The sequence below is a fragment of the Chiloscyllium punctatum genome, chromosome X (genome assembly GCF_047496795.1).
Source record: "Chiloscyllium punctatum isolate Juve2018m chromosome X, sChiPun1.3, whole genome shotgun sequence".
In the NCBI taxonomy this organism is placed as follows: domain Eukaryota; kingdom Metazoa; phylum Chordata; class Chondrichthyes; order Orectolobiformes; family Hemiscylliidae; genus Chiloscyllium; species Chiloscyllium punctatum.
The window spans coordinates 5,905,001-5,923,169 of NC_092791.1; the positions used below are offsets into that span (position 1 = coordinate 5,905,001).

General features: G+C 45.3%; 1 non-coding gene across 1 annotated transcript; it reads left to right on the top strand.

Annotated features, from left to right (window-relative positions):
• The first annotated feature begins 13,321 nt into the window (after positions 1-13,321).
• On the top strand, positions 13,322-13,403 carry trnas-gcu (transfer RNA serine (anticodon GCU)). The gene has a single exon. It is a non-coding gene; the product is annotated as a tRNA-Ser (tRNA).
• Positions 13,404-18,169: the final 4,766 nt, after the last annotated feature.

Sequence of the window (18,169 nt, forward strand, 5' to 3'; positions counted from 1 at the left end):
CTGGGCCGATATGATACCAATTGCTAAAGTTCACTTGAGGATGCGATTTTCATATGAAAGAATTGAAACCAATATGATCATTCTAAAACATGAGAGACTTAGCAAACAATCCAGGTATTTTTCATGACATAATTTCAATTATATCACACTATCAAATTTTTCCGTAAATTCTGTGTCTTGCGATCTTATACTCCACAACCATCTGATAAAGGAGCTGCTCTCCGAAAACTCGTGCTTCCAAATAAGACTTGTTGGACTATCATCTGGAGCTGTGTGATTTTTAAGTTTATTCAACTAAGGTCAATAAATTAAACTAACAAAGTTAAAAGCACACTCCATACATTTAGGCAGATCAGACAGTTTCATGTCTCAGTGGACACAACTTAAAATTCAGAACAATGTAGTGAAGAAAGATGAGACCTCATAACATTGGAAATTTTTTTTTGATAAAATAATCCATCGTAGACATGCTGAGAGTAATTCCTGCGAACCAAGTTTTTTATTTTTTTGCAGGGTAACACACGAGATGTTACTTTAATCCGATTGATGTGAACCATTTACACGTCAAAAGTTATTTGAACACATTCTTCACCACTGACATGTTAGCAAAGTTTCGAAATTATGGGTCAAAATGGGCAGTTGGCTTTTTTCGACTCAAGAAAGATCCATAGTGATGGTTTGCAGGTGGAGATTGGATTAGATTTGATTAGATTACTTACAGCGTGGAAACAGGCCCTGTGGCCCAACAAGTCCACACCGACCCGCCGAAGCGCACCCACCCACACCCATTCCCCTACATTTACCCTGCACCGAACACTATGGGCAATTTAGCATGGCCAATGGGGGAAGTGTTTGGACCTGTGACTGCTTTCATTTTTAGTTTTGACTAAGCTCTTGGCAAACAATGGACAGCTTCTCAAGTTGCTAAAACACGAACCTACCAACCATTGGGATCCAGGAAGACGGAAATACAAAATTGAGTAAGGACCGACCGAGGTTTGCAGATGGGACGATGAGATGACAATGACATTTAGCACAGGGATTTTTGACATAATTAATTTAGCTAGGAAGAACACAGAAACGGAAATGCAAACAGAGACAAATGCATGTCTCTGTTTGCATTTCGATACACTATAAATTGCTTTTCTATTCTAGTCTAAAATACTGGTGTCTTTGTCTGTTTGTGGTTGATCCACCATGTCTTCTCCTGAGCTAAGATAGTTCCTTTATTTATTGAATACAGGACTCTGTCTAAAATACGTCATACTTTCTCTCAGTCGTGACCCAACTCGATCTGGTGTCAGCTTATATCACAGTATGTGCTTTTTCAGCAATTCAATCTCTCCTTGACTTGGAGATGCTGGTGTTGGACTGTGATTTACAAAGTTAAAAATCACACAACACCAGGTTATCGTCCAATATGTTCATTTGGAAGCATTAGCTTTCAGAGAGCTCCTCCTTCATTGGGTGGTTTTAGAGTATAAGACCATAAGACACAGAATTTATCGCAAACGTTTACAGTGTGACCTAACTGAAATTGTATATTGAAAAAGACCTGGATTGGTTGTTCAGTCTCTCATATTTTAGAATGAACATGGTGGTGCCAGTTTCTTCTTCGGTGGCATGGTGGCACAGTGGTTAGCACTGCTGCCTCACAGCAACAGAGACTCGAGTGCAACTCCTGCCTCTGGTAGCTGGGACTGCTGTTCACTACAGTCGTCGAGTTGGAGAGTTGTGCAGCTCTTAAACAGACCTTTCGGTTCAACTCATCCATGCGGAACAGATATCTTAGACCCATATGCCAGCACTTAGCCTATATCCCTCTAAAACCTTAAGACTTGTGTAACCAACCAGATTCCTTTTAAATTTTGCAATTGTACCAGCCTCCACCACTTCCTCCAGCAGCTCAATCCATGCAGGTACCACCCTCTGCGTGAAAACCTGTTCCCTTAGGACCCTTCTATATTTTACCCCTCTCACCCTAAATCTATGCCCAGTAGTCTGGGACTCCCGATCCCCAGGGAAAATACCTTGTGTATTTATCATATCCATGCTCCTCATTATTTTATGAACTTCTATAAGACCGCCCCTAAGCTTCTAAATCTTCAGGGAAAACAGCCCCAGCCTATTCATCTCCACACCCCAAATCCCCTTCCCCACTTCACGGAGTCTGCATGTCTCCTCATCCCCACACCCAAGGCTCTGCTTGTCTCCCTCCCCACCATACCACAGTCCCACTCCCACAGTCTGAGTGTCCCCCTCTCCCCACGTCCCCATACCCTGTTCCCAGAGTTCGAGTTTCTCCCACACGGCACACCCCATCCCCACTCCCTTGAGTCTGTGCCTCACCCTCCCCACACCCCCTTTCCAACTCCCAGAGTCTGTGTGTCTTCCTCCATCCACGCCCCCATTCACTGTCCCAAGAGTTTAAGTTTCTCCAAACCCCACACCCCTAACCTACTCCCATAGTCTGCGTGTCTCCTTCCCCCTCACGCCCACACCCCGACTCCCCAGAGTCGAATTGTGTCTCTCACCCCACAACCCAAACTACACTCCCCGAATCTGTTTGGCTCCCTTTCCCCAACTCACACCAATCCCCATTACCAGAATCTGTATGGCTTCCCCCACACCACAGTCGCACTCGCAAAGACTGAGGGCCTCCATCTCTACACACCCCCATTTCCAGTTCCCAGAGTTCGAGTTTCTCCAACACCACACACTTCATTCCCACTCCCAGAGTCTGTGTGTCTCCTTTCTCCCACACCCCATCCTCACTGCCAGAGTATGTGTGTCTCAATTCATCCCCATAACCCGATCCCCAATCTCCGAATCCATGCATCTCCCTCCCCAACACCTCCATCCCCACTCCCAGAGTCTGTGTGTCTCCTTCCTCCCACACCCCCATCCTCACTGCCAGAGTCTGTGCGTCTCCCTCCCACCACACCTCTATCCCCACGACCAGAATCTGTGTGTGTCCCTCCCCAACACCTCCATCCTCCCTCCCTGAGTCTGTGCATCTTCCTCCCACCACACCTCTATCCCCACTCCCAGTGTCTGTTGTCAAAATCCCCCGACATCTCCATCCCCACTCATAGAGTCTGTGTGTCTCTCGCCCGATCTTTAATCCCAGAGTCCGTGTGACTCCCTCCCCCACACCCCACTGCCCACTCCAGCGTCTGTGCGTCTCTTCACCCATACATACCCCCACTTCCACAGACTGTGTATCTCCGTCCCGCAACATCTCCACCCCTTCGGAGAGTCTATGTGTCTCCCTCTCCCTCACACACCCCTCCCCACTCCCAAGGTCTGTGGGTCTCCATCCCTCCATACCCCCATCGCCACTGCGAAAGTCTGTGTGCCTCCCTGGCCCCACTGCCCCATCCCCACTCCACGGGTTTCTCAGTCTCCCACCACCCCACCATACCCCCATCCTCACTCCCAGAGTCTGTGTGCTCCCCTTTACCCCACAACCCCATCCCCACTCGGCAGTGTTTATAACCCTCCCCACACACCCCAATCCTGTCTCCCAAAGAATGTGTCTCCCTCTCCCCCCACACTGCCATTTGCATTCCCAGAGTCTGTGCGTCTCCCTGGGCCCCCACATCTACATCCCCACTCCCGGAGTCTGTGTGCATCCCTGGTCCACATATCTAGATCCCCAATCCTGGAGTCTGTGTGTCTCCCTGCCCCCTACATCTCCATGCACACTCCCACAGTCTGTGTGTCTCCCTGGCCCCCACATCTCCATCCCCACTCCCAGAGTCTGTGTGCATTTACCCCACAACCCCATCCACACTCGGCAGCGTGTGTTTATCACCCTCCCCACACACCCCAATCCTGACTCCCAAAGACTGTCTATCCCGCTACCCCACACTGCCATCCCTACTCCTGGAGTCTGTGTGTCTCCCTGGTCCCCGCATCTCCATCCCCACTCCTGGAGTCTGTGTGGCTCCCTGACCCCCACATCTACGTCCCCACTCCTGGAGTCTGTGTGTCTCCCTGGACCCCACATCTCCATCCCCACTCCCAGAGTCTGTGTGGCTCCCTGACCCCCACATCTACGTCCCAACTCCTGGAGTCTGTGTGGCTCCCTGGACCCCACATCTCCACCACCACTCCCGGAGTCTGTGTGTCTCCCTGTCCCACACAGCTCCATCCCCACTCCCGGGGTCTGTGCGTCTCCCTGGCCCCCATATCTCCATCCGCACTCCCGGAGTCCGAGTGTCTCCCTGGCCCCCACATCTACGTCCCCACTCCTGGAGTCTGTGTGGCTCCCTGACCCCCACATCTACGTCCCCACTCCTGGAGTCTGTGTGGCTCCCTGGCCCCCACATCTCCATCCCCACTCCCAGAGTCTGTGTGGCTCCCTGGCCCCCAAATCTCCATCCCCACTCCCAGAGTCTGTGTGGCTCCCTGGCCCCGACATCTCCATCCCCACTCCCAGAGTCTGTGTGTCTCCCTGTCCCCCACATCTCCATCCCCACTCCCAGAGTCTGTGTGTCTCCCTGGCCCTCACATCTCCATCCCCACTCCCAGAGTCTGTGTGTCTCACTGGCCCCTTCATCTCCATCACCACTCCCGGAGTCTGTGTGTCTCCCTGGCCCCCACATCTCCATCCCCACTCCCGGAGTCTGTGTGTCTCCCTCCCCCCCACATCTCCATCCCCACTCCCAGATTCTGTGTGTCTCCCTTGCCCCACATCTCCATCCCCACTCCCGGAGTCTGTGTGTCTCCGTGGCGCCCACATCTCCATCCCCACTCCCGGAGTCTGTGTGTCTCCCTGGCCCCCACATCTCCATCCCCACTCCCGGGAGTTTGTGCGTCTCCCTCCACACCTCCCCACACTGCTGGGGAGATGATGGCTGCAGAATATAGAATCTAAAACTGATTAAAATTTCTATACACCATAAGACAAAGTAACAAAAAGTGCAAGATCAGAAATGTTAAAAGGTGCAGCCGAAGTGTTCCAGATTTTGCGAATTGAATGATCTTGTTAGATGGTTTGGGGATTCGTCCAACAAAGTCATGGAATCGGACTGTTAAACCGAGTTCCACAGGGTTGATTTGTAAATGTTACTTCAACGTGATTGCATACTGCCCCATGAACCTGTTACCAGATATGGGACACATTGGCAGATGTTTCCTCAGACTGTTTCCCCTGGGTTTTTATTTTCTGATCAGAAGTGAAATGTGTGGCACACAGAAACAGGAAGTTTTGTGTCAGCTGAGAATGACACACCGGGCAACAATTCCCTGTTATCAATCCGAGTAGTCTTCCTGCCTGTGAGGGTGAACGCACACTGACAGCATCAAAACCAAATAGGCAGATTACGGTTGGTTTCAACATTGTATTCAATTCCATTCCCAGCTTCCAGAATGAAATATAAAACACCCAGGATTATTTAAGCTAAAGTACATTAACTGTCAGCTGAGAGTTATCACTGGGCGAAACATGCCAAAAGACAATTATTAGTTTCATTTGCAATTCTCTGTTTAAACACGGAAAACTTTCGCAAACTTTGGCGATAACTCAGATCAAAGGCAAGGAGAGTTTGCATCAATGCACAGGTATTTCTACCTTGTACCTATCTTCAGTCAGATTTTGGTGTTCTCTTTTTGTTTTCAGTCATGTCAGATATCAAGAAGCAATTTAAGATTTTAGTTCGTGAATCACAGGTATTTCTAAGAGAAAGAGAAGAGATTAAGTGCTTCTGGTGTTACGCCTCGAGATTTGATTGAATAATGACTCTAGAGAGTAGCGATCTTGTTGTGAATTTTCTCTTTGTTCTGAGGTCACAAACAGTGGTCTAAGACTCGTATTATTAAATTAAATAAGGATAAATATGAAGGTATAAAAACAGAACTAATTAAAATGAGTTGGTAAATCATTCAAAGGAATAATTAATAACGGTGTGCCAATTATTAACGCCAAAAAAGAGATTCCTGGTTGGAATGTTGTTTCCCTGGAGCTCGGGTCAGAGATGTCACCGATCGGTTGTAGAGCATTCTGAAAGTGGAGCGTGAACAGTCAGTTATCGTGGTGCATACAGGCACCATTGATATCAGTAAAAATTGAGATGAGGTCCTGAAAGCAGAACTCAGGGAGCTAAGAGAAAAGTTAAAGATGAGCACCTCGAAGGTAGTGATCTCAGGTTTGCTACAAATCCCACGTACTGGACAGGGTAGAAATGAAAGAATAGGCAGCATGAACACGTGGCTTGAGAGACGGTGATGGAGGGAGAGGTTCAGATTTGTCGGACATTGGGGCCAGTTCCCAGAAAGGTAGGGCTATTACAAATTCAGGTCTACACCTGAACCTGCCAGAAACGAATGTCCTTTGGGGAGTTTTTTTACTGCTGGTAAGGAAGCTTTAAATTAATGTGGCAGGGGGCTGGGAAAAAGAGAAACTAGCAGACTGTGAGGTGGAAACTGTACACTGTAAAGATCATGAAGTTAGCATTAACGAGGGGAAGAGTCGGCAGAGAACAGATGAACACAAAACAACTGGCAGTCTGAAGGGCACACACTTTAATGCAAGGAGTATAGTGAGTAAGCCAGATGAACGGAGGGCTTGGATTGATGCCAGGGAGAATGATGTTATTGCGATCACCGAGACGTGGTTGAAGAAAGGGCACGATTGTCTACTAAATGTTCCAGGATATAGATGATTGAGACAGGACAGAGAGGGAAGTAAAAATTGCGGGTTGGGCGGGTGGGAAGAGTTGTTTTGCTGGCAAGGGATGATATCATGTTTGTGCTCGAGGAGGACACTAAGGAGGGTTTGAGCAGCGAGGCATTATGGGTAGAGCTGAGGAATAAGAAAGGTGCAGTTCCATTTGTGGGGATGAACTACAGGCTCCCCAACAGTGACCATGAGGTAGAAGAACAAATAGGTAAACAGATCATGGAAAAATGTAGAGACAACAGGTTGATGGTGAAGGGAGATTTTTATTTTCCCTACATTGACTGGGATACATTTAGTGTCAGAGGTCTGGATGGGCACAATTTGAAGGAGCATCCAGTAAAGTTTTCGAGAGCAGTATGTCAATAGTCCAATGCGGGTAGAGGCCATATTGGACCTGAGGTTGAGGGAAGATCCAGGCCAGGTGGTAGACGTTGCAGTGGGGGATTTCTCTGAGAACAGTGCACACCGTTCGCCAATTGTGGTCTACACAAACTGCTATGTAACTAAAGCAAAGCTTCATTGCTCCAGTGTTCAAATTATCTTAAAGTAAGGGCTAACATTCCATCAATCTTCCAAATGTGCATTTAGTAAAGGGTCACATTAAACATTTTTCTGGTGGATAATTAAACAACTCATCGGAGGGGTAGGCTCCACAGATATTTCTATCGTCCTTGATGGAGAGCACAACATATCAGTGTAAAAGTTAAGGCTGAAGCATTCACAGCATTATATCGTCAGAAGTGCCAATTGTACGATCCATCTCGGCTTTGTCCAAGTATCAGCAATATTACAGATATATGTTTTCAGCCAATTCGCTTCTCTCCACGTGATAACAAGACACTTTGGGAAGCACTGTTTACTCAAACGTTATGTAGCCGACAAAAATACTGATGGCTTGAGCGAGGCAGGCACTTCCAGTGCAGCTGCAACACCTGCAAAAATCCGACAGTGTGTGAAATAGTTGAAAAGTGTGGTGCTGGAAAAGCGCAGCAGGTCAGGCAGCCACCGAGGAGCAGGAGAATCGACGTTTCGGACATAAACACTTCTTCAGGAATCAGGACGTCGATTCGTCTGCTCCTCGGATGCTGACTGGCGAGCTGCGCTTTTCCAGCACCACACTTTTCAACTCTTGTCTCCAGCATCTGCAGTCCTCCCTTTCTCCCAGTGTGTGAAATAGGCCAGGCACGTCCTGAGCACAGAAAACAGGACAATACAAACTGACCAATTTCTGCTCCCATGCTCAGCCCTGAGTTGGGTGTGTGATAAATGCTATCAACAGAGTAATCAAGCAGCACTGGCTCACCAATAACCTGCTCAGTGACATGAAATGTGGGCTACACAAGCTCCACTCAGCTCCTGAACGAATTACACACTTGATTTAAGCATAGACAAAGAACTGAGCTCCTGAAGTGTGGGCAGAGCGACAGTACTTGACTTAAAGGTCACATTCGCCCGAGATTGATATTACAGGGCCCGATGAGAACTGGAATCAGTGAGTATCAGGTGACAAATTCTCTACTGCCTGGAGTCGCACCTCGTACATTGAAAGATGGATCTGATTGTTGTAGGTCAATCGTCTCTGCTCAAGGACATCTCCATTAGAGTTCCTGAAGGAAGTATCATTGACCGAAGCGTCTTCAGCTGTGTCATCAATCATCTTCCTTTCATCATCTGACCAGAATTGGTATCTGCGCCGATGATAGCACTTTTTGTGACACCTCGTACATGGAAGCAGTATACATTCAAATGTAACAATATCAGGACAATATCCGGAATTGGACTGACGAGTGGCATTAACTGGTGGCTGCCACCTTATGCAAGGAATTTGTGTCACTCGCTACTTTGCTGTGTTAGTGATCTTCACTCTGAACCGAGATAATGTTGCTGCATAAATAAACCTGTTTGTGCACCAACTTAGGGTCTGCAGCATCTAACCAAGTTTTGTGAAGTTATGCAGGAAAAGTGAGTAATCTTCAAGCTGGACTCCTTGAATAACATAATGTAAGAAACTTAAAACAGAGATGAACAACAGGAGGATGAAGCTCCAAGAGATGGTGAGGAGCAAAATCACAGACTTCCTTCTGCTCTCCATCTCTGGGTCTCTGTGCTGTAGATACTGCACAGAATGCAGTTTTGTTGCCCACCGTCATTATTGCTGGGATACCCTGTGCAGTATCTGCAGGAACAGGATGAGGGAGGAGTTCAGACAGGCCAGCCAAGGGAAAGCACCACAGCAAATGTGTGAGAAACAGTGTAAACATCTGTTCCAGGAGAAGACCCACCCCAATATCTCTCACTGTCAGTTTAAATTACATTCCCTATAATATGGAAACAGGCTCTTCAGCCCAACAAGTCCACACTGGCTCTCTGAAAAGGAACCCACCCAGACCCATTTCCCTACCTATATTTACCCCTGAAAAAGGTTTGGAACTATCACTGTGGGCAATTTAGCATGGCCAATTCACCTAACCTGCACATCTTTTGCCTGTGGGTGTAAACCCATGCAGACAAGGGGAGAATGTGCAAACTCCACACAGACAGTCGCCCAAGGCTGGAAATGAACCCATGTCCCTGGTGCTGTGAGGCAGCAATGCTGACTATTGAGCCACCATCCACCCCAATCACAGCAGCTCACCAAGGTCTGGTTTAATGGCAACTGCAAGGGCACTCTCAGTGCTAGGGATTCCAATTATCCCAAGTGACGAAGTTAGGATGATGTTCAAATTAACAGAATTATATTTTTAAAAATGTATTTAGATGGCTTGTCATATCTTCCTCCCAGATAATGTGGAGATAGAGGGGACATTGACAGGGACCACCCTTAAGTAAACGTGAAGGAACAGGCCATATGATCACATGCCCATAGCCTGTCACCCATGAATTCGGCTCCTCTCACATCAAGCTGTGGTCCGAACTACACTCCCCGTGATATATCTCGGGATACTGGTGGGTATGATTGTAGTTTGGAAAAGGCACCTATCCCCACACATGGGTATGATCCTGATGAATACAGACCAGGGGCTATAAGGTAGATCGAACTCCTAGTGTTATTATCACTTTATTCTTATCCATTAATGGGATGTGGGCATCACTGGCTGGGCCAGCGTTTATTACTCGTCCCTAGTTGCCCCTTTGGGAAGGATGGAGAATGATAATAAGAGTGACATCAGTGATACCTCCATTGTTGGAATCCCATCTTGTTCACTCAATCCCCTTCCTCCAGGAAAGCCCTTCATGTTCCTCCAGAACCTGGGCCATTAGGGATGAGGAATAAATGCTGACCTCGGCAGTAATGCACACATTCAGTGTGTAAGAAGAATCACATTTCAATCAGTGAGTGAAATGCTCTTGTTTGAAGAGGGCAGCTCCTACTCTAGAGAACAGAAGAACAGCTCTGAGATATATTTTCACACATGGAATAAACTGGCTCGATGCAGCATTGGTTGAAACTATTTGTGATCTCGTGATGGGGCTCACGGTATTTGAGTGGGCAGCATTATTGCTGAGAGATCCCAGGTTCTGTTTTTTGTGATTTCATTTTGATTTACTAAACAGCAACGCTCCTTCATAATTGGGATTAAACTTGTTCTTGTAATGAGTTTGTTCATTGTCAGAGTTTTGTCACAAAGCTGAGCAATGCTGTCGTGTCAGTCTCCCACAGGAGCTTTCAGACAGTATAAGGTAGCATCTCTGGGAATGCATCAGCCCAGAGTTTCAAACAAGGAGCTTGTCAGCTGCCTGAAGGGACAGATCACCTCATATGGAAACATGCATCCACCAACTCAGCAGGTGGAGAAGGTGTCCTACACCATCCTTGTTATTATTGGTGTTCCTGGTGTGGCATAAAGACATTTTGGACTTGGTTTAATCTGCTGCTGATCTGCTCTCTGGTTTTACCTTTTGAACAACAACGTCACCAGAATTGCCAGCCAATGGAAATCATTTATCTTTTTCTGTTAATGTCTTGGAGGACTTCACTCAGATCAGCCCTTAACCTTCAAGATCCTTGTGAACAGAGGCTTCGTTTGTATATCAAAAAACAGAAATTGTTCAGCAGGTCTGGCAAGCATCTGTGAGAGAGAAAGTAGAGTAAATGTTTCAAGTCCGGAGACCCTTCTTCAGAACTAAGTTGCATGATTTCTCTTCATGCCTTCAGAATATACGAAACCAGAACAGATGAGAGAATACTAAAGTCAGGGCATTCTGCAGCAGCAGTGACTTTGGGAGTCTCTGTCAATGGAAAATTGTACCATGAACGCTGCTCACTGGATTGTTATCACTGTTCTGGGGTCTGGATATGGCTGCGATATCTGTTTGATTCTAATGAGCACTGTTCTCATGGACTGCGACAAAATCTGCCAATCTGAAACAAAAACAGAAATTGCAGTAAAATCACAGGTGTGCTGGCAGCATCTGTGCAGATGAATCACAGTTAACGTTTCACATCCATTGGGTCCGTCTCTCCACAGATGTTGCCAGACGTCCTGAAATATTCCAGCAACGTCTGTTTTTGTTTGATTTTCAACATCAGCAATTTTTTCATTTTTGTTTTCTTATTTTCTGCCAATATGCTTTGGCTCAAGATTACGTTAAATGTTTTAAATATGACTGTGATGGAACGGCCAGATTCCACCAAGCGGCTTCTTTTATTTGGTTCACGTGACCAATGCCTTTCCACTTGGTCACCGCGCCCTACAGCTGCACTGCATATAAATTGACAAGACTGTGGCATTCTCTCGTGTTGGTAATCAGGAGCGAGATAGATTGAAATTATTGAAAATTTAAGATAAACTGATAAAATACAGGATATTAAACTGGAAACTGAAAGGGAGAGAACAGTGAATGATAATTTTTTGAGAAAACTGAAACACAATTGCTCAAGATTCAGGAAGTACTTTCGTCCACAAACATACCATAATATGGAATGTAATGTTTGGGACAACCAATGCAAGCAGATAGCAAAATCTTAGTTTTAAAGTCTTGCTGTAACTGTTTTGGTTTTAATGAACGCACACATGGGACTCAGTGCTGTAATGGTCCCCTAAAATGGAAAAGGAAATCCTTGCCTTCGAGGATACGTGGGGAATGTTCACTGATTCATCAGTGAAACATGTGTAAACTGTGTAACATGAAACCAGTTCAACATCTATTTTCCCGGAATATAAAGCAGGGCACATGGGAAACGTTATCCATCTGCTGAAAAATCACCTTCGGCTCTCTCTCCACATATGTTTCTTCACGTTTTAGATACTTGCAGTATGTTTGTTGATCAAGGAGTCATTGTCCAGAAAACGTTGTTTCTCAGTCCACAAACACGGGTATTTTCCCATAAACTGGGCTTTGCTCAATATCACCTTCTGTCCGTATTCCTCAACATGACGACAAATTAAAGCTGCTCCATGTGAGGCTCAGAATTGAAACTTCTGCACAGCACAGCCCACTATACTGAAACAGAGATACCGTGCACTGGTCACCTTCAGCACAGGAGCAACACATTAATCCTTACCTCCACATTCCTGGTTTTACCTTAACCTTTGGGAAACCGAGTTTCTCTGATTCGATGGCTAGTAACGGGGATTATATGATCATCTTCACCAATGGTTCAGTCCCTGAGTGAGGAAAGTGGTGAGGTACTCATTGTAAAGATGGGTAGATTGATGAAATGTACAATTTCATTTTTTGCCTTCACTAACCCATGAGCTTTTTATTTTGTTTTGCATCTGTAGAAATCTTAAAATCTTCATCTTGAACAGACTCAATGACAGATCTCCATTGTGTCTCTGGCATCAAATTTCAAAGTGTAAACCCCCTCTGAATTCTTCCACCGCATTCCGCTGTTTGGGAAGTGTTCCTGTTGTGAGAAATGCACTTCCCCGTGTGTCACGTGCTATTCCCAGTATGCGCTCTGGTACTGCACTCATTTTCCTTCTGACACTTGCTCACTGTGTTGCTGTGATCATACAGTGACTTGGTGTCGCACAGTGCAGGAAAATGATACACATCAAGGTTTTTGCATTATTGAGTTCAATTGTCAGTTTAGCCTTATTTTGGATTTTGAAATTGTCTGTTCTGTACACAAGTGCGTGTCAAAAACATCTGAGCGGAAGTTAGGTGTTCTGAATAATGACATTGAGCACTATGCACTCTCCTCCAGTCTGGAAAACAATTCCTCACAGGCAATTTAATAGACAATATACAGCAGGTGCAGGAGTAGGCCATTCTGCCCTTCGATCCAGCACCACCATTCATTATGATCATGGCCTGAATATCCTCAATCTGTATCCTGTTCCTGCCTTATCCACATAACCCTTGATTCCACTATCCTTAAGAGCGCTATTCAACTCTTTATTGAAAGAACACCTCCTGCTGTCTCGGGTTCTTCATTCCGTTGACTTCAAATCTTCACAGAATTCAACTGACCTTGTTACATATTCATTTCCTCATTTTTGTTCAGATCACTGTGTGCATTGTCTGACAGTGGGAGTGCACTTGCCCCACAACCCAGGGGTCAGACCATAGTCTTGGAACCGTACTATGTTATTTATCATTTTACCAACACCAGGGAGAAATATCTGCTGCTCTGCATACTTTACCCAATTCAATTAATCCTAAGGTCATACCTGCCCCAGCATCTGTGGCGAGGTGGCCGAGAGGTTCAGGCGATGGACTGCTAATCCATTGTGCTCTGCACGCGTGGGTTCGAATCCCACTCTCGTCGCTGTCATCAATGGCATTTTCGTGGTGCTGTTTTCAGATGATCACAGCTGTCGTATTGAAACTGGAACGCTAATGGTCAGTTTATATGCATTTCCGCTATTACAAAATTTCAAAGAATGGTTTGAGCCTGTTGACTAAACTGTATTGAAATGTAGGTTGCATTGGAATAATGAAAGGGAGCGCGGTTTCCTTTTGCAAATCAAGTTGCTGTGAACGTTTTTTCGTATGAAAGACATCCAGGAAAATCAAATAACGAGAGCTGCGAAGTACATGTTTATGCAAAGGAATTCTTAATGAACGTTTTGTCAGATGAAATCTGAAGGAGGTTGAGTAGACGTAATTCATCCTGGTGAGAAGAGCACAGCGAGACAGCACAAAATGATCGCGATACTTCAAAGGGGCAGGGCGTGTGTGTAGTGGCACTGAGAACTGGCTGCAAATGCACAGTGGAGAATTGCCAATGTTGGTGCCGTGCATGGGCACGGAAAGACTTACACATTGGTCTCGCCCTCGCCCCTTGCTCTCGCCATTGATGAATGCTGTACATAAGGCACAGATAAACACAAGATATGGGAAGCAAGCTCCCTCTCGTTATGCACACACTGGATGCATCACATTGAACTGTGAACAACTGGAGAAATCAGCATGTTACCTTTAGGGAGTGAAACTAAACTGTGGATCAATAACCGCAGATTCATGCAACATAAACATGAAAAATTATTTAAAATGTAGGGTGTAGGTTTGCTTGCTCAGCTGTAGATTTGATATCCAGACGTTTCATTACTTGGCTAGGTAACATCATCATCAGTGGCGACCTCCAAGTGAAGAGAATCTGTTGTCTCCTGCTTTCTATTTATATCTTTCTCCTCGATGGGGTTCCTGGGGTTTGTGGTGATGTCATTTCCTGTTCGTTTTCTGAGGGGTTGATAGATGGCATCTAGATCTATGTGTTTGTTTATGGCGTTGTGGGTGGAGTGCCAGGTCTCTATGAATTCTCAGGCGTGTCTTTGATTAGCCTGTCCCAGGATAGATGTGTTGTCCCAGTAGAAATGGTGGTATTTTTAATCCGTGTGTAGGGCTACGAGGGAGAGAAGGTCGTGTCTTTTTTTGGCTAGCTGGTGTTCGTATATCCTGGTGGCTAGCTTTCTTCCTGTTGTCTTACGTAGTAGTTGTGACAGTCCTTGCACGGAATTTTGTAGATGACGTTGGTTTTGTCTGTGGATTGTTCTGGTTCTTTTAAGTTTGTTAGTTTTGTTTGAGAGTGTTGGTGGGTTTGTGTGCTACTAGGATTCCGAGGGGTCTTAGTAGTCTGGCTGTCATGTCTGAAACTTCTTTGATGTATGGTAGGATGGTTATGGTTTCTGGCTGTGTTTGGTCTGCTTGTCGTGGTTTGTTCTTGAGGAATGTGTGGACTGTATTTTTTGAGTATCTGTTCTTCTCGAATACATTGTAAAGGTGGTTTTCCTCTGTTTTCGGAAGTTCGTCTGTGCTGCAGTGTGTGGTGGCTCGTTGGAATACTGTTCTGACGCAGCTTCGTTTGTGTGTGATGGGATGGTTGCTGGTGTAGTTAAGTATTTGGTCAGTGTTTGTCGGTTTTCTGTATGCACACGTTTGTAGTTCTCCGTTGTCCTTTCTTTCTACTGTGTCATTCAGGAATGCGAGTTTGTTGTCGGTTTCTTCTTCCTTGTTGAACTTTATGCCTGTGAGAGTGTTGTTGATGATGTTAAATGTCTTTACTATCTTGTTTCGTTTTGTGATGACAAAGGTGTCATCTGCGTAGCGGACCCAGATTTTGGTTTGATTGTTTCTAGGGCTGTTTGTTCTAGTCTTTGCATTACCGCTTCTGCTCTGAATCCTGATAGCGGAGATCCTTTGCGTGGGCCGTTGGGGGTTTGTTTGTAGACTATGTTGTTGAAAGTTAAGTGGGTGGTGAGGCACAGGTCCACAAGCTTCATGATGTTTTCGTTGGTAATGTGATTGATGGTGGTTGGTGTGTGTGATGGTCTCTTCTAAAAGTGTGTTTCCTTTGCCATGTCGATGTTGATGAAGGTGAACAGTGCTATTATGTCGAATGAGACCATTGCTTCCCCTTCCTCGACTTTGGTGTTTTTGATGATTTTTAGGAATTCCTGGGTGGAGTGGATGGAGTGCTGTGAATCTTCTATGAGGTACTTCAGTCTTGAGTGTAGTTCTTTGTCCAGTCTGTAATTTGGTGCTCTGGGTAATGAGTCTATGGGTCTGAGGGGGCTCCTGGTTTATGGATTTTTGGTAGTCCAGTTCGACTTGGCCAACACATTGATCCTGGGACAGTCTAAGCAAAGACATGCTAGAGAATTCCCAGAGGCCTGGCACTCCAACAACAATGCCATAAACAAACACATAGATCAAAAAGCCATTTATCAACCCCGCAGAAAACAAACCGGAAATGACATCACCACAAACCCCAGGAACCCCATCCAGGAGAAAGATATAAATAGAAAGCAAGAGACAACAGCTTCGCTTCACTTGGAGATCACCACTAATGATGTTACCTAGCCAGGTAATGAAACGTCTGGATATCAAACCTACAGCTCAGCGAGCAAACCTACACCCTAAACCTCAACCTGAGCTACAAACCTTCACAAACCTTGCGATTTAAAGTGTCTTTATACGCATATCATTAATAGACATTTCGTTATAATACCCGTCTGGTTGAAAGAAGAAGACATCACATTTCAAGATAGATGACAACGTTACCAATTTTGTTTTGAAATTGAGATCTATTTGATCATTTTACGCAGTGAACAAGTTCATTTTAAATAATGCAAACCACATTCTCTCACCAGGAATAAAAGTGTGATGTGAATATAAACATTGTCCTTGATAACTCGCAGTTACTCAACATGAAAAATAGGATGTAATGTTTAGTAAGCATACATCAATTAGCACCATTATCGTACTTCGGATTGACTGCAGTATGCACATGTTAAGTAAGGTTTAAGAAAGAATGACTTTTGGAAATAATGATCCGGTGGTGACTAAAAATAATATTAGCTTCTCATGATGTGGATATTCCACCAATGGCTCCAGTGGTGGGGATGTTCAGTGGGCAGTATTTCTATGATGGTATAGACGTATGTGAGCCGCCAGGGATGGGAGCTCCCACTTCATCTGGAGCAGCGTCTTTTGACGTGGACCAGGGAGCATTGTGACATCCGTCTGGGAGTTCTAACCACACCTGGAGCAGCTTCCATTGACATGGAGCAGCAGAGAGCATTGGCACATCCGAATGCAAGGTCTAACCTCATTTGGAGCAGCTTCAGTTGGCCTGGAGCAGGGAGCTTTGGGAGATCATTCTGGGAGCTCCACTCTCACCTGGAGCAGCTTTTAATGACATGTAGCAGCAGGGAGCATTGGGACATCAGAGTGATAGATCCAACCTCAACTGGACCACTTCTATTGACATGGAGGAGCGAACATTGGGACATCAGACTGGGAGCTCCAATCTCACAAGGATCAGCGTTTAATGACATTTAGCAGCTGGGCGCATTGGGACATCAGAGTGGTAGGTCTAACCTGAACTGCACCACTTCTACTGACATGGAGCAGGGAGCATTGTGACATCAGACTGGGAGCTCCAACTTCAAGTAGAACCGCTTCTATTGACATGGAGCAGCAAGGAGCATTGGAACGTCAGGTTGGGAGCTCCAACCTCACCTGGATCAGCTGGTATTTATATGGATAAGGAGGGAGTATTGGGACATTAGGCTGGGGGAAAGGATATTCAACTATTTTAATCTAAAGTAAAATATGTTTCAACACCTCAGATGTTAATTGATTTATGAAGAATCTTTCCCGGGAAAATAATTAATTCTTTAGATAGTAAAGACAAGTCCTGCAAATATTAAACTCAGGAAAACGCATTGGTACAGAGAGAAATGGAAGTGATGACTCATGTCTTTTTCTTTTCATTTCTGGCCATCTCTGCACTGGATTACATCACCGGAAGGACGTTTTCACTCATTTCCAGCAAATACGGTCAGGTCACTAACGTAATCTAAAGGTGAAAATTAATGGGAATATGCGATGTTATGTTTAGGATGGAGTTTACTTCAAATTTTGGTGAAGACGTAGCAAAGTCAGTTGCAATTTCCTAGATCAGCAGTGACCTCATTGATTGGCTGATCAGATTGTGAATGGTCGTTTTTTTAAGGACAATTTGAAGTGAATCAATGATGGTGATTATCTTTGTTCACCTTGTGACTGTTACTGCTATTGCTCATGTCCTTGTTAACACCACAGCTCTGCAGCGTGTAAAACCTCAGCTGTGCATCTGGCCAGTGGCACAACCATTCGTATAGCTGGCTACGCATCAGGCGGTTGTAAGTTCAACTTTTACTTTGCGCAAGCGCATTATGGCAATTCATCACACATCCAACCTACTCATTTTTGTTATGCTCAGGTGGGTAATATTTGAAATTTTCATCTCCACGAACGAAAATTCTTTCACTGTCTTCGATCAGTTAAACATTGCCAAGAGCTATCAGAGTAAAAATCACACAGCACCAGATGGTATTGAACAGACGTATTTGGAAGCACCAGTGTTCCATGCACTGTTTCTTCATCAGGTGTTTGTCACCTCTTGGAATCTAAAATGGCTTTGTGTGATTATTACATTTATCCATCCCAGTCCAACACCAACACCTCCAAGTCATGGGTACTGTCGACACCACGAACGGTCGGTTAAAGTCCAGATGATCTTCCAAAAGATCGCGCATATTGACACAC